The 21,998-nt window shown below is 38.1% G+C and overlaps 1 protein-coding gene across 6 annotated transcripts in view; it reads right to left on the reverse strand.

Moving 5' to 3' along the window:
* The window catches only part of PALS2 (protein associated with LIN7 2, MAGUK p55 family member), a 53,090-nt gene that overhangs the window by 24,776 nt on the left and 6,316 nt on the right, over window positions 1-21,998 (reverse strand). The window contains exon 2 of one of the 6 annotated variants that reach the window (XM_086853935.1): window positions 9,577-9,625. The exons of the other annotated variants lie outside the window; for them this stretch is intronic. The gene's annotated coding sequence lies outside the window, so the exon portion shown is untranslated. The remainder of the gene's footprint in view (window positions 1-9,576; window positions 9,626-21,998) is intronic. 6 annotated transcript variants of the gene reach the window in all.

Genomic DNA, 21,998 nt, shown 5'->3' on the forward strand with positions numbered 1-21,998 from the left:
ACCTGGTCCCATAACACACTGCAATGGGAAGTACATCCTATAAAGAGAAAGGCACCATGCCTGCCCAGTACCCTCAGACTTGCTGAGAGAGAACTGCTCTTGGCTGAGAGTGAGCAATGCTGCCCAAGGAAATGTCAGAAAATGCCACCATCCTATCTGTCTGGTCCTCTGAAGTCATCGAGGTGAATTAAGAGAATTTGTTCTCGTTCTTAACTTTATTCTTTCAAGCTCCTGCCAAGTTAAATATGCACGCTCAAATAGACACACATAGGTGTACTAACAGAATCTCCTGTTGAGATCTCCGACAAGCTCAGAAGCCTTGGAATAACCACTGTGTTCTGCAATGCTCTGCATGTTGCAGAGTAGTATATATCAAGAGAATTAGAAAAGCCTATATGACCCTTCTCCCACACAGGAATTTACCCTTAACTTTCCTCACTGCTTTATAATGAAAGCTATTATGAAACTGCACAGTAACAGAACAGACTGCATTTCTCAACACCTACTTTCTGATTCCAATTCTTCCTAGAAAATTCCATCTGAAGAAAAAACTTTCTGGCCATTCTTTCTGTTAAGTGGAACTGACTTTCCAACAAGCAAATCAACTCATGTGCCACATTTTAACTACAGCAGTGCATGTCAAAAGCCCTGCATTATTTTAAATGTTTTAACCACACTTATTGTTTCAAAAAAAGTGAATTTTCTGTGAAACCATGAGTAGGAGGGAAAATGACACTTTATGCTTTCAGATTTTGAAGCAGCATTATTTCTACCTTGTAACAAAGTCCTGTCAGCAATCACACATTACATAAAGCCACAAAATTACCGTATAAACAGTCCACAACTTCCCCAGACTAGGTATGTCCTGTATCCTGACTAGTCCAGCTGCAGATGCAACTGCCTTCTTTCACATTTTCTCAATTCCCAGCTTCAGACTCGTGACTTTTAATGCAGTCATGCAAGCTGTAATATCTGCAGAAGCAGGCAGATGTTTCTGGCCAATTTACGTCATAGGTGCTGCATAATAATGCAAGTGTTAGAATAATAAGCTTTCTTTACATTTTTAACAGTTATGTAAATTCTTTTCAAGGGATTTCAGGTTAGCACTTTTTCTACAATAAATAATCAGAGAAAATGTAAAGCTTCCTTGAAGTCAAAGTATGTACCTCAACTACCAGCTGCAATTCCAGCACTTGATGATGACAAAAACATCTATAATAAACACATTCTTCATATTATCTCCATGATAATATCCTGTTTCTTACTTAAGCCTTTCAGAATTCTTAGATCAAATTAAAAAAATATAGTCCCTTACATAAAAACTTTATCATCAACAAGAAAATGTTAAGAGCAATGTTAAGCTTCAGAAAAATGTCTTCATGCAAGTAGGGTGTTTTTAACATAAAGGTTTGATAAAGGTTTGACAAACATCTAGCATCAGAACTACTTAAGTATATTTCAGTACTCTTAGAAAACAGCAACCAGCTTTATCAACATGCAGAGTTCAAAAAATTCACAAAGGCAGACTTGCATTCAGATCATCAAAACCAAAAACAGTTCTCAGAAACAGCTTCCCATAGTTGTGTTTTGGTTGTCTTGTCTCACGGCACAGCCATCATGGCAAGAGTTTTTTAGCTATAAACAGTGTTAACTCAATATTTAGAAAGCAAACCAAAAAGGCAGGATAAGGCACCTTTACTCATCCTGTATTGTTTGTTTGAACACAATACGAGGTTCAATATCACCTCAGCGTAGATAGTTCCCCATCTTAAAGGGAAGATCTTTATAAGTAGTTGAATAAAAAAATATCTTTAAGTACCCCTTTATTTTAATCAGTTACAATGTTAAGCAAAAAAAACTTTAGCGTGAGAGAAAGGTTAAGGTTCAACAGTCTTTGCACCAGTTACCTGGCACATGGAAGGCAGAGGAACATTTATATGCTTCACCATGTTCCACTGCTTTACACTCACCTGGCAAAAAATTCAGAATATGATCAAATGTAATTTGCCAAAAAATCATCAAGAGCATATTCCAACAGGAATGCCTGGTGGTTTATTTAAAAAGAAGAGATCACAAAAACATGGGTGATTTTTTTGATGGACTAGACAAAGCATTTTAATCTCAGTGTTTAATGTGCATTATACAAGTTATGGGCCATTTTCAATTACAGTTCCTGTTTAATGTGAAAATCTGGTATTTGCTCACATGTGAAAACAGCTTTGAAAGTCTAAGCAACATACTGACTATGTATGCCTTAGATATTCACACATGTACTTTCAAATAGTTTGATTTATCTAAAGACTAAGGGCAGAGGTGGGAGGAGGCGAAGACACTCTGGGAAATGTATTATGGAACTTCTTCTTCTGTATCTATTCAAGAGGCTTTTGCTTATTCATTTCTAGGGGAAGAAATATTCTATTAGACAACAAGCAACAGGAGATACTTTGTTTCCAGGCTTAATTATAATGATCTTTCAGAATAATGTAGATACACATGGAATTTCAAGTAGCACTCTTTTAAACAATTTCACTTTTTTCTTTCCAGGGGTAAAGCCACCTTAGCACTTTTAGAATAGTATCTTATCTTATTCCTGAGCAGCAGGAATGAAAGCTGAAGATGAAAGTACTTATGTAGGAAAGTTTTACTTAAAAGATCAGATCCTACCAAGCAAGAAACAGATGGAACTGAGGAGTTTTGAGACTACCAAATCTAAATATCCCATCAAAAATTGCCTTTTGAGCCGCATATCTCTTTTGTGATGAATCTGCCCTTGAAATGTTGATAGAAGTTACTCACTGGGGGGTAGAAAGCCCTGTAGAACTTACATTTAAGTCAGGCATATTGAAGAACTAAGGGCTACACGAACAAACTGCATAAACCAGGTTGTCAGAAGTGTTCCTTATTGTTGGGTACTCTGGCGTACAACAAAAAGGAAATGCGTACTTTTCCTTCAGTGGAAAATAATTGGGTCTCATTGGGTCTCTCTTCCCTCTCTTGTCCCATCTTTCACAGGAAAATAATAAGAACGTACTGACTTTGAGAGATCAACCATTCACCTCCCTCTCTCTCTGAAGACGAGCCTATTTCTATATTCAAAGACCCATCTGGGGAAAACGCTAAACTCTTATCACAACACGTAAGGATTTGCTTTTCTGAGGACACCATGAGATAGGCATGGCTGACTACAATGGTTAACAAAACCACGTAGGAACACACATAATACAAGAAACACACTGACAACAGCCTCCAGACACACCAGGGGGAACCAGGTAGCAGAAACAGACTCTCACTTGAGGCAAGGTGCTGAAATAAAGGGATTCTTAGGAAAGAGTGACAACAGAACTGAGTCTGAGCTGGGAATCCTAAGAGAAAATGAGATTACAACAGGCCTCTCTTCACTCCAGCCCCCGGCTTTCGTGACAGGGAATGCACACAGAATTAGTTTCCACAGTCAATTTTCAAAGAACATCTTCATAACCGCAGCAAGTTTAAAGCCTCAAGCAAGACTCAGCAGGAACATACTGGTGCACGGTGTACATGCACTGAACAATTTATTCCTACTATACATATGACCCCACGTTCAGGGAAACTAGTTTGTCATTTGAACCCCGTTTCAAAAAGTGAAAAGGGGTAAAGAAATGTTAATTGATCTCTGTGGCAAACAGCACGCATACTGAGGTGTGGGAATACAGAAACCCCACTTCCTAATGCAAAATTTACTAACCAGAATTAAATCCTTCTAATTCCCGCAGAGTACTTCAGACAACCAAAGGATGTTTCAAAGGTTTAATCTACACACCATACCTTACAATAGTAAGTTCAGATCAAACAGACGTAAAAGATACCCTGAAAAGAACTCTTTTCTTCTTGTAATTGTAAGAAAAAATCAGGTTTTTGCCATGCTCTCAGCTGTGATTCTTCTACCAAATTTGATTTTTATTCTTTCTTTCAGTGCCTAATTCTTGTCTACATTAATTCTACATAGAGGAAAGAGGAAGCATACATTTAAATAAATTTTTCAGATTTTCAGACAGAAGACAAATGTGTCACTCACTGGGGAAAATTAAAGCTTTTCAGAGTGAATACCTTGCACAGATTTTTTTAGCTCAGTTTCATTTTATTAGTCTCCAAGCTTACAAAATAACAGGAATGAAAAGAAAATGATGTATAATATATTTAAATAAACATGCATATTTATTTCCACATGGCCTACTCATCTGGCTAGGAAGTTATAATAAATACCTCAAGGACTACTGGAGATGCAGGTACTCCACACAAAGTCTAAAAAGTTAGATTAAAATCTTGTCACATACATAAACTTCAGAAATAATTTCTTGTGTGATTTAAAACCTTTTCAAGAGGGATATATTAAATTTTCGCAAGACACACAATAAGCTCACACAAAAGAAGATTAATTTGTAACCTCAACAGCCCTTAACCAACGAGTTCAAAACTCATTACAGAGTTTTACACAGTTACAGCTACAGTTTTACAAAGTTACAACTCTGTAACTTTTTTCCATTTGTGTTTAAGGTTTTTAACTTAAAAGGCAAAGGAAAAAGAAAGTTACTGTTATTTTGTGTTGGCCACTTCTCTCCCCAGTCACAAATTACAGCTTTTTTGGCAGTCTAGAACAGAGAAAAGGAGTACCTATGAACCACTTAACATTCTGAGAATATTTCACAAGTTCATTCACAAACAGGCTATTTACCAATGAACGACTGGCAAAGCTGTCTTACTACCGCTAGAGTAAGTTTCAGAAGCCGTATTTTTAGCTGAAAGTCTCTGGGGAAGTGCTATGCACTGAGCACACACAACTTTATGTCTGTGTTTTCACAGCAGCATGCACTGAGCAGGATCACTCTCAGCAAGAGCTCCAGAGTGCTGGAGCTCTGCAGTTCAGCCCCGTGCTCCTCTACAAATCAGATACCTACTCCTCACTCAGGGCTGACTGCAGCAGGGTGCAATGGCTCTCGGGCCTTTAAACACCCGCCCACACACTCTGCACCTCCTATTTGACAGACACGGCCAAGCAGGGAGTGCTGGGCCAGCCCACCTTAACTCAGACATTCCTGGGCAGCATTCCATTGTAACATCACACAGACACCTTTTCTAAACCCTTCCTCCAGCACTAAACACAGCAGATCTCCTCTAAAAAGACAGTAAGATTGATTAATGAAGAAAACTGTTGTCTGCAGCATGAACCCTTTACTGACTGCAGAATCACATATAGCAATGAATTTTTAAAGGAAGAAGGAAAAGTCTAATTGATAAGAATGAATGTTCCTCTGGATATTCAAATTCTGCCCACTGAATTTCTGTACATTGAAAAGAAATAACCTAAGTGCTTAGAAAAGTTTATTATTTTTTTTTATTTCATTTTCTCCAAGTCTACTGGCAAGTCAAGATGGAGCTATTTTAACGTAACTATAAATAGAAGCTCAAGCAATCCCTACCCTTATCAAACCTGGCTCAACTATATCTTTCATGCCCATTTTTCATGGCTGAAGGTCACAAAAGCTACAGGGAAGAGCCAACAACCCTTTCCCAGCTTGAACACTGCAGACATCCTTCTTTCAGCTGCAAAGTTTGTCTAAAAAAAGACGAATCACAAATTTTCTGACGAACAGATGGACCTCACAGCTGCATCTTTTGGGGAAAAAAAAAGAAAAAAAAAAGAGCACTATTTAAAAGTTATCTCAGCAAAGATAAAAAGGGAACAAAAAATCAAAACTCCCAAACCAGCAGAATCAAAACGTTTAGTCTTATTTAAATACATATATCATGACCAACAACAAGATATTCAGGACAGATACACTAAAATCTAATATTATGGAAATTATGTCAGACTTCTCTTTCTTCAAGGATTCCCAAGAAAAATATTTCATAAACTACAAAGGCAATTAACTTAACTTGATGCTCACTAAGCTTAATGCTTTGAAGACAAGCCTTTATAAGTGTTAGGTATTACCGAGTTTTCTGCCCTTTTTTAATTAGAGGAAGAATGATGCAAGTTTCAGGCACAGAAATTATTAACTGAGGAAGGACATACATGCACACAGCAGACAAGTATACAGAAAAAAAATCTTCAAGAACCACACAGCACAAACCAGAGCATGTACAAGTAAGTCAATTAGAAGGTTTTTAAAAGGCTGAATTTTTTGAATTTTTTTTGTGTTTTTACTTTTTAGCTATGGATATTAGGAAAGTATACATTGATGTCACATAAAGACTACTGTACTTTAAATGAATACTAGGACATGTCCCAGAAGAAACGTAAATTTTGGTGAATAAAGGCTGTACTACCCTAAGTTCATCAACTACTTCAGTAGTTCAGGTACTACAGAATATACTAAAACAGATTTTTAAATGAAGGCAAAACTTTCAGAGAAAAAGCATTCTAAAACACTACTTTGTACTCAAAAGTTATATCAGAAATTCAACACCGTTTCAGAACGCATCCTGCATGCCACTCAAGTTATACAACAGGCTGAGCTTATTGCAAGCCTCCATCATTCCCTCTGGTATTTTGCCAACAGTGGCTGGATGAAGGAACTTGCATTCTCTGCAGTAGCTCTGCCAGTTTTTATGAATTCGAAAATGCCAGCAAAAGAGATGCAACAACCTAAGTACAGCTTTTGAAGCATTGCGTTCTCTAACGTGCACTCTTCCAAATGAATCAAAGCTCTGTATCTGCATTTCTGCCACTGGATTCAGTATTATTTACCTGTTGCAGTACGACAGACCCTGAAGAAAGCAGGACTGAAAAAATGCTAACATAAGTAAAGACAACAGTTATATGGCACAGGAAGAAGTTATGTGTAACAAAGAAACAAACTCAAACAAATGTAAAAATCAGTTTACTGTACCATTTTTCTTGGCAAAACACTTGAGAGGAAGCCAAGCAGAACCATCTATAGTTTTATCCCATTCACAAATTCAGCCTAAGGGCAGCTGGAAATCAATTAAGATTTCTTTCTCAATTAGATCTCTTCTTCACACAAGTAAATAATTAGACCTGAAGAGAAAATAATGAACACCCTTCCAAAGGGAAGACAGACTTCCACTCCAAGAACATTGCCTTCATCTTGTTTCTCGTCTCCTGTCAACACTATCATAGTGGATAAGGCAAGCTGCATTTTGCACTCAACTTCTGAGATCAGGCACCCCCTGCAGCAACTGGTTCAAGCTCGGCCATCAGCATCTTTTTTCAACCATTTACACTTTCATCTAGGAACACTGAATAGGCATTTTCTCAAAGAAAGCTAAAATTCACAAGAATTGTAAAGTATTCTACTGTCAGTACAAATGTCATGGTTCAGAACACTAATTATAGACCAGTTCTGTAGCGTGGTTTGTGCACGTCTGCAAAAAAGACAAGGTACTTTAAATAAACAAAATTAGATAACTCCACTGTGTAGCAAAAACAACACTCTACCTCCAGAGACCCATGATGAATCTGATTACCAGAGATGATGTTAGTTCCAATGCAGTTTGCATCTCAGGGATGTCTGCATCCTTGTGTTTGAAGGCACCAGATCACTCAACAGCGTATCAGGAGGATATCACTAAAAATAATCCACACTTCAGTTACCTGGACATTTCCTTAATCTTGGCTAATAGGAAATCTAAATAAAACAATTCTTTCTAGTCCTTGTTCTTAATCAATTTTTTTTTACATGTGGCAAACAATGTCTCAGTTTTCATTGCTCTAAAGAGGGCAATTTTTTGCGCTTCAGAAAGCTTCTCCTCTCCTGTATCAACTGGGAAACAAGCAAGCCAGGCATAACTGCCCTGTACCTCTTCCAGTCTGTACCTTTTTTCAATATAGACAGTCAGAAGTATGGAAAATATGTAAGACAAGAGTCTCATGAGTGCCTTGGATGACACCATTAATACTTCCCTCTCTAGTGATACAGAGAGATAATGAGATCTATTTTGCCCTTCTTAGAGTTACGTCATGCTGTCAGCTCAATCTACTGGTCTGTCACAAAACAGTACAAAGGATCACTTTAAACTTCACTCTCCTCCAAAGTTAAAAACTAACTGAACAAAATGTCCCCTTTCTTCAATGAAAACACCACATGTATACTCTGTCTCACTGCTATTACTCTAGGTTTCAAATTGGTTTCTGGCACTTCGTTTTTTGTCCTCTTTTGCTTTAGTGAAAATTAGACAAGGAAATGCATATCATCCAGAATATCACATATCATCCAGATACTACTGTTGCTTTTAAATACCTTTTACAGCTTCAAGTAGGAGACACTGAGGAATTCTAACAATTAAGAATTTTATGATGAAGAGTGTTGATATCAAGTGAAATAATGCTGTATCATAATACATTCTCAGAGTTATTTTATAACAGCAGAATGCATTTTTTAAATGAAAGCATCCAAACTCAGCACTTTCAAAATGTGATTGCTCCATTATGATGCAGGTACTTAAAAAAATACCCCTCTGTCCTTTTAACTATCACACCCATACGTTAACATTTCATGCACACACTGTTTCAGGCCTATGCTACTATGAAGTATTTATTGAATTATCCCTTCCAAGCTAAAACACTGGAGTATTTAAATTAGAGCTGTACCAGTGCAGGCCTAAAAATATTTTTGAGGTTCCACTATGGATGCTACCCAAGCATTTGAAAATCGCTCAGCAAAATTATATGCAGAAAACAGAAATGCAAGACAGTTATTTGGAGCACAAAATAAGTTAAAGCGCTTTAGAAAATATTTAGATAATGTCAATGTATTCTTTAATAAAAAAGGAAACAGATATTTAATTATACTATTATTATATCTAGCCCATTTCTTTAAAGAAAGGAAAAGACCCACCATGAAACATTTCCATAGGGAAGTGTTCAGTTAATTCAGAGTCTACTTAATTTCACTCAATTTTCTACTGCATCCCAGCCTGAAGGCAAAAAATTTAGGACAGGGGTGAATCTGCAAAATTTATAACATTTAAATGAAATTATCTCTGTCCCAGGATCTGTTTTCAATTTATACGATCACCTAGTACATTTTCCAAAAATTTCACTTGAAGTTCATCCCTAAACTCTAATGCTCCCACTTCCACTAAACTAATCTCTCTCATGCATACACCCCCATTTCTGCCCAAACAAACTTATTAGGAAGCAGTAAAAGCAATTCCCTAAATTAATGATGTTCTAGTTCAGGGTGACTTGCAACAGGAAAACAAAAAAACATTTACCTCACTACCTTTGTCATATGACACAGTTCTTGCTTATTTTAAGGACACAGCTAAAGCTTTATCCACAAAGAAAATTTCCAAAACACAGTTGGAATGTTAATAGTGATGTAGAGGATAGAAAATGGCTTTTTCAAATTTGTTTGCCAAATAACATGGCTTATGTTTCTAAATAGTGAAAAGTACCACATAAAACCTTTGTGTTTTAATAAAGAAATGGAAAAATATGGCATGTTAAAGGCTTACTTGACCTTCAGGAATGCTCAAAATACATCTCTGTCACTTCCCTAGTGAAGAGACTCCATTCTAAACCTTTCTTCCAATTCAATGCAGTCAAGATTTACACAATTGCCTATTCATTACCCTCAACAGTTATGTTCCTTTAGTCCTTTGAAGAGTATGTTCAAGAACCCTGGAAAAGGAATAAAAAGATCAGCATGACACTTGTATTTTGAAGGGAGCTGAAAAACTTTACAGAGTAAATAACACTGCTCTTAGTCATGTGTTTTACCTCCTGGACTACCTCCCCACATTATGTTATCAGGATTTATTCATGATTGCAAATGTTTAATGAAAAGGGGGAAATCTAATTTCAATTTAAGAATATATAGGCACAATAACATCAGGAAAAAATTACTTCTAGTGGTCTTGGGGCAGCTTGGATTATTAAGAACTACATGTTTTTAAGGAAACTACCACTTCAAATGCTATCTTCAAATGTTTGCCACCTTCACTTTAAAGTCAATTTCCCAGTAAGTGCTGTAAACCCTGAATGACAGTGTTCTGTGTTGTATAAGGTGGACACAGGCAGTGAAACAGCAAGGGTATCTTCAAAACTGTATGTGATGCATACTGACATGTTTGAAATTTTCTACTCCATTTCCTCACAATACAGAGTTTGGTTTCATCAAGTTTTGCTAAGAACTTCTGCATTTTCAGTCATGCACCCCATCACTCGAACTGAAGTGAAACCAGAGAGCTTTTAAGTAAATTTTCCACATTTTTCAGGTCAAATATTTTGGGGTTTTTTGTTGTTGCTTGTTTGGGGCTTTAGTTGGGTTTTGGTTGATGGGTTTTTTGTGTGGTTTTTTGTTTTTTTTTTAAAAGAAGCACTGGCAAATGCAAAGACAGATGAACTTTTCTTCTTGAACACCACTGTAAAACTCAGTGAAGAATAATATCTGTCAAGGCTTTTCATCATTTTCTGAGACAGGCAAATTGCTGTAAATCTGAAAACAGTGATGTTTGAAACTCCAACTTTTACTGATATGACATCATTTCTTTTATAACGTTTTCTCCTGTAAAAATAAGACCATGATGGAACCTGGCTTTTTGACTGCATTGGAGCCATGAGAAAGCCTACAGAGTGACAAAAAAAAAGTTGTAAGATAATGTCTTTCTTGACTTCAATTGCTGTTTCTTAAAAGCAGTTCATACACATCCTCACACACTAACTCTTCAAACCTAGTTATGCTGGAACAAAAGCCACATAATCTTAGGTTCCACTCAAGTCCTTTGTTCTCTTGTTTCTCACACTGCTTAGGGGTCTCAGAGAAAGGGGTGACAGGAGAGAGAGAGGAGAGAGAGAGGAGAGAGAGAGGAGGAGAGAGGAGAGAGAGAGGAGGAGAGAGGAGAGAGAGAGGAGGAGAGAGGAGGAGAGAGGAGGAGAGAGGAGGAGAGAGGAGGAGAGAGGAGGAGAGAGGAGGAGAGAGGAGGAGAGAGGAGGAGAGAGGAGGAGAGAGGAGGAGAGAGGAGGAGAGAGGAGGAGAGAGGAGGAGAGAGGAGGAGAGAGGAGGAGAGAGGAGGAGAGAGGAGGAGAGAGGAGGAGAGAGGAGGAGAGAGGAGGAGAGAGGGAGGAGGAGAGGGAGGAGAGAGGGAGGAGAGAGGGAGGAGAGAGAGAGGAGAGAGAGAGGGGAGAGAGAGGGGAGAGAGAGGGGAGAGAGAGGGGAGAGAGAGGGGAGAGAGAGAGAGACGAGAGAGAGACGAGAGAGAGACGAGAGAGAGACGAGAGAGAGACGAGAGAGAGACGAGAGAGAGACGAGAGAGAGACGAGAGAGAGACGAGAGAGAGACGAGAGAGAGACGAGAGAGAGACGAGAGAGAGACGAGAGAGAGACGAGAGAGAGACGAGAGAGAGACGAGAGAGAGACGAGAGAGAGACGAGAGAGAGACGAGAGAGACGAGAGAGAGACGAGAGAGAGACGAGAGAGAGACGAGAGAGAGACGAGAGAGAGACGAGAGAGAGACGAGAGAGAGACGAGAGAGAGAGACGAGAGAGAGACGAGAGAGAGACGAGAGAGAGAGACGAGAGAGAGAGAGAGGAGGAAAGAGGAGGAGAGGAGGAAACTAGAACAACCCTTGTTGGATTTTGACTATAAGACCTCTCAGATCTGCACAAATTCTAAGGCCCAGCTACCTGGATATCAGTAGCCAGAACCACTTCTAATGCCATCCACAGAATCCTCCACAGAGGATTCCAGAAACAGCCTTGTGAATTCCCCCCATGTACAATCAGAAATGGTAGGTTAGGGATCATGAGTCTATGTCCCCAGCCTTGGAATTTCACTGCAATAGATAAATAATAATCCCATGTTTCAGCTTTTCCCCAGTAAGGTTTTATGAAGTCCAGGTCCTGATCTGGAAAAGAGTAATTGCTTTGCCAACCAATTTGCCAATCAATGTGGCAGTTGAGAGGACTGTCTCATCACACCAAATGAGCTTTCAGAGCAGTCAGTTCCATCCATGGTTGCTTCTGCTTATCTTACTCCCCTGAATTCCTCTTTCCCTGAAGAGTATTGGGCCTGAGAACAATATAGAAAGAAAGCAATGTAACCTCCTATGGATAAATTGGTTCTTTGGACACAGCTAGTTTTAAGATTGTGGAATAATTTAACATTAAATTACCTTCAAGTTCCCAAGAAAACTTGAAAGGGCAAAGATGTCTATTTCCATAACTTTCTGGGTGTTACAAGGTCAAAACTACATTGTTGCCAGTACTTATGAATGTCATTAAAAAAAAAAAAAAAAAAGTCCTATCTCAGCTGACACGTTATATAGCACAAAAGGTAGTAAGAAATAGATGGAGTAGTCACTGTCTCCTACAAACTTGACACTGAAGTTAAATGGCCCCATTCTTCCTCAGGATTTTGAAAGGTCTGAAACAGAACATAGTCTAGGAATGCATTTTCAGAAGTATAAATTCCTATCTGCAGAAAGGAAATCAACCTGTTTACTTATTTTTCAAATGATTGTCTCTATTTCTTTCACTTTTCACTACACTTACCTTGAACCCTTTCCCAACACCCAAATGGAATTTTGATTCTGTTTCAACTTCTCAGAAACCCTGTCTATCAACATGGCCCCAGAAGACCTGAGGTAGATGAGGTAGAAGAAAAGTTCTAGACTCAGGACTGGTTCACTATCTCTATTCAAAGAGCAGCAGATACTTTTAAGCAACCCAGGCTTGCACTTCCCTAAGTCAACAGATCCCGATATCTCAGCTACATGCATCCTAAGCGTCAGCTACATGTGTGCAAAGCTGACTGCTGGACTGCAAGGACACATGTCAGACTTTAGCTTGCTTTTTGGTCCAGTCAGGAAGGGAAAACAGCCCAAAGAAACAGATCTAATAAAGTAAATCATGTGTAGGTAAACTCCCAAACACCTGTCCCTGGACAGATCTGGTGGTACACTAAAAAAGGCAAGCTGGTAAGCACGTACTGGATTGCTGGTCCAACCTACTGGCATTAAGTTAGCACATTTAGAGATCCTTTCAAAACAACAGATCATTGTGTCAAAATTTCCTTTGGAATACTCAGTTTGGAAGAAACCTCAGCAGTACTAACACCATATTGCTTGGAAAGGTACCCTTTTATTGTTATTAGTAACCTTTCCATAAATCAAGATTACTGATGGCACTGAGTATTCCTCTACAGTAACTTGCCATGGTTATAGCAATCACATTTGATCCAGTAAGAAGAAATTTGTATTTAATGACCGAAGGATTTGGAACATGAAAGAAGCTTTCTCAGCTGCAGAAAATCTGGCAGAGATTCTGTTTTTCCAAACACTGTGTCAGGATTTAAATATCACATCACTTCTCAGCGTAAGTTTTAAGACCCAGACAAGCCAACTTTCACACAGAAGGAATCAACACTTGTTTTTTAATACCAGAGAGACTGCTTTGAATAAGCTCCTGCCAGTAGTTCAAAAAAGAAGCCAAGTCTCTATATTGAAAAAATCTTTTCACAAATTAATTAGCATGCCTCTGTCCAGAACAATGGCTATCAAGGGCTATGAAGGATAAAGATTCAGTCAGGCATACATTACGTTGGCTCAACGTAGGATTAAATTATGGCTGAAAGGGTAGAGAATTAAATAGTCTCATGATAATTTTTTGATATACACTGTAAGTACTTAAAACTCACTATACAGGTAGATAAGTTTCACATGTGCTCAAAACTGTGATCTTCCTGTGCTTAATAAATGAATTGCTAGCATGTCAAATAACTTCAAACAGAGGACACCAAGAAGACCTGTGATTTACTGGTCTCATGTGCCAACTAGAAACTTAAACATGAACAGAAGAAGATACTCATCCATGCTAAATACTGAGAAGATACTGTGGAACCCTCCTCCTGAAGGATTTTTACCAAAGACTTACATTGTTCATCACTTTTCCTAATTCTTTAAATAAAGTCCATCCCTCTGCAGGCAGTTCTTGTTCCAGGGATACCCTGAACCTGAACAGGTACCTTTTTGTGAGAAAGGAACACGTACACAGTGCTTTATGTGCACACATCAGATCTCTCTTTTTAAATTATCAGGAAGACTACCTAAAGATCAAGACTTAATAAATTGAATAAATCAGTACAGTAATTCTACCAGTCTTGCTCTTCAGTTCTAGAGCTTAGAACAGGTGGATATATATTTTTCTGTATGACAGATACAGAAAAACAATGTAAAGACTGACAAAATGAGAAGTTTACAGCGTAGCACAAATCAGCTTCATGCAGCAGAGCTGCAAGACTCCACCATAAACCTGAAGCATGGAAATACCACTGCAATTGCATCCCAGACATTCTTGTTTTCATCAAACATTTTTACTTGCATCTACTGTGCTAACAGCAGAGCAAAGCCATGCTACTATGGGAAAGTCCTATTTCATACTTTCCTATTCCATGAAAGACACATACATAACATAAGCATCCCAAACAAATTCACAGACACAGCACTTCCAACACCATGTACAAATAATCCTCCATAAAAACTCGCTGACTTTAATCCTTTGAAGACTGTTGTTGGATTATATTTTGGGATGGGTGGAAAATACATTTCAGTGAGTTTAATCACCACCAAGATGCACAAATTCAAGATCATCTTAGTGTCCGATTATCTCTCATGCGTTTTTTTTGCAGTCATCATACCAGCCATTGGAACACAGGCCTGTGCACATACCCCAACATCAGAGTTCAAATCATTTGGCCAAATACTGTACCATACACAGAGAAGTTGGTCATCTCTCCAACACAGACATAAAAGCAAAATTTTGTTTGAGAGCTGAAAGTCCTGAACACCTATTTAACAGTGAATTATTTGAAAATTTACCAAATGAAAGGGAAAAAAATAGCTGGAAAGTAGGCACATTGTGATGAAATTAGAAAAACTAGATACAGCAAAAGGAATAGCTCAGTAGGAAAAAGAAAAACCATGAAATGTCATATGTTCCAGCTAATGACCTAGGAAACTACACCTTGTCTGTCAATTTTGTATACAGTCTAGCACTACCACATGGTGATTACACCATGTTAGAAGAAGTAGTATTTAAATTGAACTGTCACCTGCTCCCCCTGTTTTCATGTACGCAGACTGGCACTTCTGCCTGGTAGATGACACGATGCTTCTTGATTGATGTGAAAGAGAGGGAGGGAGGTTCCCAATGCTAAGTCCCTCACTGTGCCCCTCTTTCAGCCTGCTGCCTTTAAAAAAGTTGGTTAGACAATATTCCAGAGAAGTTGAATTTGCTAAAATATTACTGAAAGGGACTTAAGTGTAAGTTTAGCCGCAAGCAGGTAACCAGCCCCAGTGACTTCAAAGTTAAGACATCTGCTAAAGTTCATTTGGGAATTATGTCAAAGAAAAAAGAAGAACAAAAAGGAAGGAAGTGACCTACTTGAAAGACTCATTCAGAGGTTTATATGTTCAGATTCCCTCAAAACAGGCTGACAAGAGGTATTTGCATATATTTCCATAAGTACAAACTGTGAAATGTCACACAGTATAACTCTTGATTAATCCATTAGGTTCATATAGACTCAAGATTTTTCCACTATCTTTCTATTCACTGCCTATTTCTGTTCACAAAAGTACCCCTCCTAAGTATACCCAAATGCTTAAGAATCAGAGACTAAAACCAAAATGGCAGCTTGGATGCAAAAAAAGAATGAGTAGTTTGAATAAAAGCAACGTGTGCTATAGCCATCCAGAGATCTTTCCAACATGTTTAAATTCCAATTTTAAAAAGGATGGCAAAGATCTCAAGAGCCTCCTTATGATTCTTCACTTCTTTTGCCTTTCTTCATCCTTTTAATTCACTCAGAAGCTGTCAATGAACTCTAAAAACTACGTAATAGAAGCTTTAGCAGGAATCTAATTTTGGTCACAGATAACTAAGTAGAGCAATTTTAGATAATATTAGCTGAGATTTATGATGCATTCAATATCTTCAGATGCACAAGAGTATTTTTGGGCATCACTTGGAAAGACAATATTCAATGTACAGCTGGTAAATTTTATTCCTTTTTTTCTCCTATTTCTATACATGAAGCACATTCATGCTGCACTTTCTCTATTTTTTTTTCCAAAGGATCTATTTCTTCAGCAAGAGAAAACACAAGTGTGGTCAAGCCTCACTTCCAAGGTATCAAGATGATCAAATTATAGCTGGTTTTGAGAGTAGAAGTTACTTTGTAACTTCTCTGAGCAAGATGTACCAATAATTAGAGGAAGACCTGCCCTCTTGGTGCAACTCAAGTTAAGAAAGGTCAGTCAATTTTTTCTGAACTCCAGGTGTGTTGTGTTTTATCTGTTCCATTTTTGTTGCATTATTACTTAACTAACTAAATAAAAAACCCCTCACATAATTATTTGCTTTACCTACCACTATCAAAATATCTACTCCAAAGAAGAAAGAGCCCCTATAAAAGCCTAAATCAAGTTCTTGGTAATGGAACGGCTCTTATTTTTATATACTTCCCAACTTCTGTCAAGCCTGAGAGCTTCCACATTCCACTCAGGCCAAAGTAGGGGTCTGTCAATGACTACACTTCTTATTAAAAGATAATAAGAAAATCACTTTGAAAAAGTAAATTTTTTGAAGTTTTTAAAACCTTTAGAGAACCATACTGGGACATTGCCTTGTTATTGCCTCTTACCCCGACAAAAGGATCAAACTGTGACTTTTACCAATGAGTGAGAAGACAATGGACTGGGGAGTAAAGAGGAAAGAGCTCTTTACATCTTTCTGAATCCTTGACACCACATTTCCAGCATGTAGTAGAAACTATATAACACTAAGCCTTTATTCTGTATGGAAATCACTGCTTGGGTTCTAAGATCTTGTATCAAGCTAATTTCACTTGAAAACACATCTCCAGTTCACTGGTAACACCGGATGATCTAGAACGCCTGACTCCATTCTTCTTCCCTGCATCACAAGACTGAACCTAGAAGCTTTAAAGCCATTGCTTATTGCTGTAAACTGGAAGTGTTTTCCAAGTGATACCGAATCTAAAAAACTGCTGGCTACCTGTAGAATGACTGCAGTAAGGGAAAGATGAGCCAGCTGCTTCAGCTTGTTCCCAGTTCTGCATATAGATACAGGACAACGTAAAGGAGGACTTTAGGAAGGATGTTTTTTAATCACAGCAATTGAGGCAGGAATGTTTCCGTATTATCTATGCATTTCCACAGATAAGTTGAACATGCTTCCAGGCACAGGGTACCATACTGTCAGACTAACTTGAAAGTGTATTTCTACTGCTAATCAAGAAGTTTTCCCTTTAGCTTCAGGCAACCACCTTTCATGAGCACAGACTAAGTTCAAAGGACTCAGTGACCAAACAACCCAAAATTCAAACTATTAGAATGTTCTTCCTTTAATCCCAACACACTTTATCTTTCTGTGTTTATTAAAACCCCACACTGAAGGCAGAAGAACCTTTAAAGCCACACTAAGATAATGGCCAAGGCTAGGTCCACCTTATACAAGTGTGGAAGCCTGGATCAAAAAGAACATGCCACATGGCAGCAGTCAGATTTCTGGAGAGAGATTAAATATATAAACAGGCATACAAACTCCAGTGTTTGGAGGCTAAACATCTATTTCTGCTGTTTCACCTAGACACATCATTAGGCAGAATGGAGCAACAGCCCACCAAAGAACAACCTGTGGGTATCCTGGTCAGTCAGACATGTTTCCTAAACTAAAATATGGGGAAATCATTAGTTTGCTGAAAACTTGCCACCAGCTCTGTTACCAAAACAAGAACTAGTACCGGTTCAATCTTCACAGAAGGCTACAATGCTGCACATATCACATCTCAGTTATCAAGCACTTCAGTGAAAATCCATTGTCAATTATTTAAAGAAACTAAACAGTAATCCAATCCAAGGATAAGAGTTTCTCATGTTTAACCAAACAGATCTCCAGTGCACACTAGCAATTTATGTACAAATACTAGTCCATTAAGAAGTTGAGACCAGTTCTGAAATGGAACTGGGAGTGTCTTGAGTGGTAAAAACACCCTACACAAATTACATAAACAATCCACAAACTAATTTAATTTAAAAAAAAATCTTCAGGTTAAATATTAGTGAGATTCTGGGAGATTACTTAGGGAAAACATCATGTATGCTTACTTTGTTTTTATGCTTTCCTAGACAGTTTATGGATGCTGGGCTTTCTGTTTACAGACAAGAGTTCTTTTTTTTAAGATACATATGTATGCATATAAATACACCCACACACATCTTAACACACACATATATAAAATACTACATTTTATTAAAAATTCCTTCTTTTTCTGTATGTTTCCATATATATATGCAGTCACATGCACGCATACAAACAAAACAAAATATACATATTTTTAAAGGGCATGTAAAAGACAGACTGTAACTTCCAATCCAGTACTGGTAACAACCCAGTCCAGTTCAACTGGGTAATATCCTAACACAGAGCAAGATCACATTGAACAAGAGAAAGTTCCTGATGCAGTCTTCCGTGCAATTAGACAGTAGGAATCATTTTCTTACAGGTAGCCACACCCACAGGCTAATGTGTTCCTGGTATTATTTCAGGTCATCTCTTGCACTTAAATACTGGCTCCCTGATGACTTGCAGAACAGAGAAAAAGAGTGGCAAGTGTGTAATCTGTTCTATACTCAGGGATGGACTTCCCTTCAAGTAAGACCTTCAAGTCTTACGCCTTTAGCATTATCAGTCATTCTGCTCTCTTGGTTTTCAATCCCCTCTGCAAAGCTATCAGATCTTTTTGGAAGCTGCTAAGTTGCAGGCCCAGGGCAATTACATAAGATGTTATTTTAGTCGTGAACAAGGCATTAAATTTTGGAATCTGCTGCTGTTGTGCATTAGCACAATGAATTCTTCACCAGTTTTTGGATAATGATGTCTAGGCACTTGGGGACCATGTTATGCTTCTTTATCCCTATCTGGAAGCTGAATTTAAGGCTATCCAGACACTAATTTTTCTGGCCCCAGCTTCTTCTCATCAAGAGACATCCATGTCTTCATCTTCTTGAAAATCTGCTCAGAGATAGCATTAATAGGAACTCCTGATAGATTCTGCATGCTTTCATACACTGCACTGTATTGTTATATGTTAGAAAAAAGAGCTGGATGGACCTTCAGTCTGACAGTTCTTATTATTTGAAAACCTACTGTATTGGATAGGACCCAGATTTCAGGTTTGCAAAGGTTTATGTGTTATGTAGCTAGGCTGTAGGATTTCACTGACAACACAAGTAACAACTTTAACCCTTTAACATTGTATTTACTTTTGCATTACGACATAATACTTCTGCACTTTGATACCAGATGTCAACTACAGAACTAAAATGACTACCTCTACAGATATCCTGGCTAGTCCTGTATTCACCAACAGGTGAATTCACCAACACCAACAGGAAATCATATTCTGAGACCTCAAAACACCAAAGATTTCCTTCTATTTCAAAACAGCACCGTATTATTATAAGATAAATTTACAAATTAATCTCTAGTCCTCTTTCATCTACTACTTAAATGCATTGCTGCTTCTTAAAGTAAGTAAAATCCACATGCAAATAGGTCATTTATATAAATGAATTTGCATCCAATTGTGGTTTATAATCATCTATCCAGACATTTGCCCTCCTGCTGAAGTTCATGAAGAAAACAGGAAAAACGTTTTCCTGACTATCTCCCCTGACTAACTCTGCTCCTCTGTTTATTTCACACTGACTGGCTTTCTGTCCAAAGATTTTATAACAGAGGTAAAAGCAGCAACTTGCTTTATTCATGAAGCTTACTGCCAAACTACTGGAAAGATTTCAAACCCAGAACTCTGAAAATACAGATTTAACAAAAACATTGCTCTACCTAGACTTGGTTAAATGTCACAGTTGAAAGACTTAGTGTGCTTACTCTCTGCTTATTAAGTAAATATTTCCAGTATTGCCAAATTAAGAAACTCTACAACTGAGACTAAGTGAATACAACATGAGCTGTATGAAGCTGAGGAGCAGAACACATACCTATCTGAATGAAATAAAGTTATGGGTGAAAAAAAGCTAATGTTAACCCTTCAAATGCAAGTTTTCTTAGCTTTCCCAGCCTAGTTGTAAAGAAGAATAGTAAGCATTAAAAGTGATCTAAATTTTGAAGTAATTACAGAAAAATAAAACTCAATGTATTAACTCACCCTAGAGGAAAAAACAGAGTAATCTAATTTAAACTAGTCTATGGCTGTCCAGAGAGATTACCTCCTGGAAGTACAGTAATTATATTTGTAAAGTAAAATCATTTATGCCTGGGGTAGGGAAGCTCAAGGGATTTTATTTTTTTATTATTATTATTTGAAATGTGTAAAAGCTTTATAGTGACATCCATAATTGAAAAAGAACTTTCTGCACAAAAGCACACATTCTGTGTAATGGCCTTCATCAGAAGTGGTAAACTGTTAAGTGTAACTGGTACAACTGTATCATACCAACTCTATTGCACTTTTCTGTATAGGACTCATACATTCTCAGCTAAGTAGCAGACAGCTCTGAAACTTACTACACAAGCTATTATTTGCCAAATTTGTAATTAGACTAATTTTTATAATTCTAAAGAAAAGATTCTCAATGGTTTCACTGAATGTTCCTTTATGTGTTTTCTTTGCTAGTACCTTACAAAAAAATTATTTAAAAAAACCCAACCAAACACTACATTCTTACGAGCTCAAACTTAAAGTGTCTTAGTTTAACAGCTCCAGTTAGAGTTAGAATCCAGATAGAATAGCAAGACCTAACAGTACCCTTCTGACAGTCTCACTGTCATGCAAAACTCTCAAAACAGAAGTTTTGTGTTTTTAGAGAAAAAAGTTGTGGTTTCTGGACAAACAAGGTGTGTGGTCAAGCAAGGTGTAACTTAGGTCTTGTCAACAAAAGAGAACTCTACCAGGAGCCAGAAGTCCATTAAATTAAAAAGAGACAAAGTAAAACAATACCAGAAACTTGAAATCATCTATGAAGCAGTTATCTCAGAAATTTCAAATTACAACAATACACCTTGAAACCTTCCACTTCATGATGAAGTCCACCTGCTGAACAGTCTACCCTTCTCTTTTCCAGTTCCTATTCATTAGTACCAATGAAGTTCCTCCTTCTGAAGGCCTCCGCTGCTTTCCTGAACAGCATGGAATCTGATGTAAGACTGAGAACTGTGTGCTAAACTTGGTAAGAACTACACATTTCTTTCTGCTGCTGTTTAGCTAGTCTGTGCTGTTTGCAGAGCTATTTGCCAAGATTTGACACAGTTAAATGTGCACGCTTCAATTCATAGCTAATAAATTCCATTCAGCAGTAAACCTGCCTGCTTCCAGGCGACAGTACAAACAGTCCCAGTAGAGACTGCACCAATCTCCCCAACTAATAGACTGCTGGATGGGAGTCATTTTTTGATCCAATTACAAGAGCAAGATTTCTAACTGATCAATTTTTGGCAATGGCGGATTTTTTTTATTTTTTTTTTTACGAATTTAGCCACTTATTTGTTAAGAAGCACCAGCTTATTTATGTAAGCAGTGTACTCAGCTAAGCAAGCTTATTTATCAGTGTACTCAGGCAGCCGCACGACAGGAGCTGGCTTCTGTCACTCACCGGCTGCGGTGGCCCCGACGGCCCCGAGTCCATCCCGGCGCCGCTGTCCCGGTGTGGCCACTGGAGAGCGCGCTTGAGCCACCTTTCCGAGCCGACCCGGCGCGTTCGGGCTCCGCGCTCGGAACTTGGAAATCATTGAATACAAAACCCTTTCCTGCCCCTTTTTAACAACAGCCAAAGCCTCTTACCTACTCACCAGCGTACACATCCAGGTAATCTCCCATTCCAATACCACGATTTCTAACAATATCTGCATCCCTAACACTTACCCGTTGGGAACCAGTGGTGTGTGTGTGGCAGACACAAGGACGGATGGATTTTTTTTTCCTATCAAATTATGTATCAAACTCAAGAGACAAT

This window comes from Cyanistes caeruleus, chromosome 1, assembly GCF_971803275.1.
Source record: "Cyanistes caeruleus chromosome 1, bCyaCae1.hap1.1, whole genome shotgun sequence".
NCBI classification, from domain to species: Eukaryota; Metazoa; Chordata; class Aves; order Passeriformes; family Paridae; genus Cyanistes; species Cyanistes caeruleus.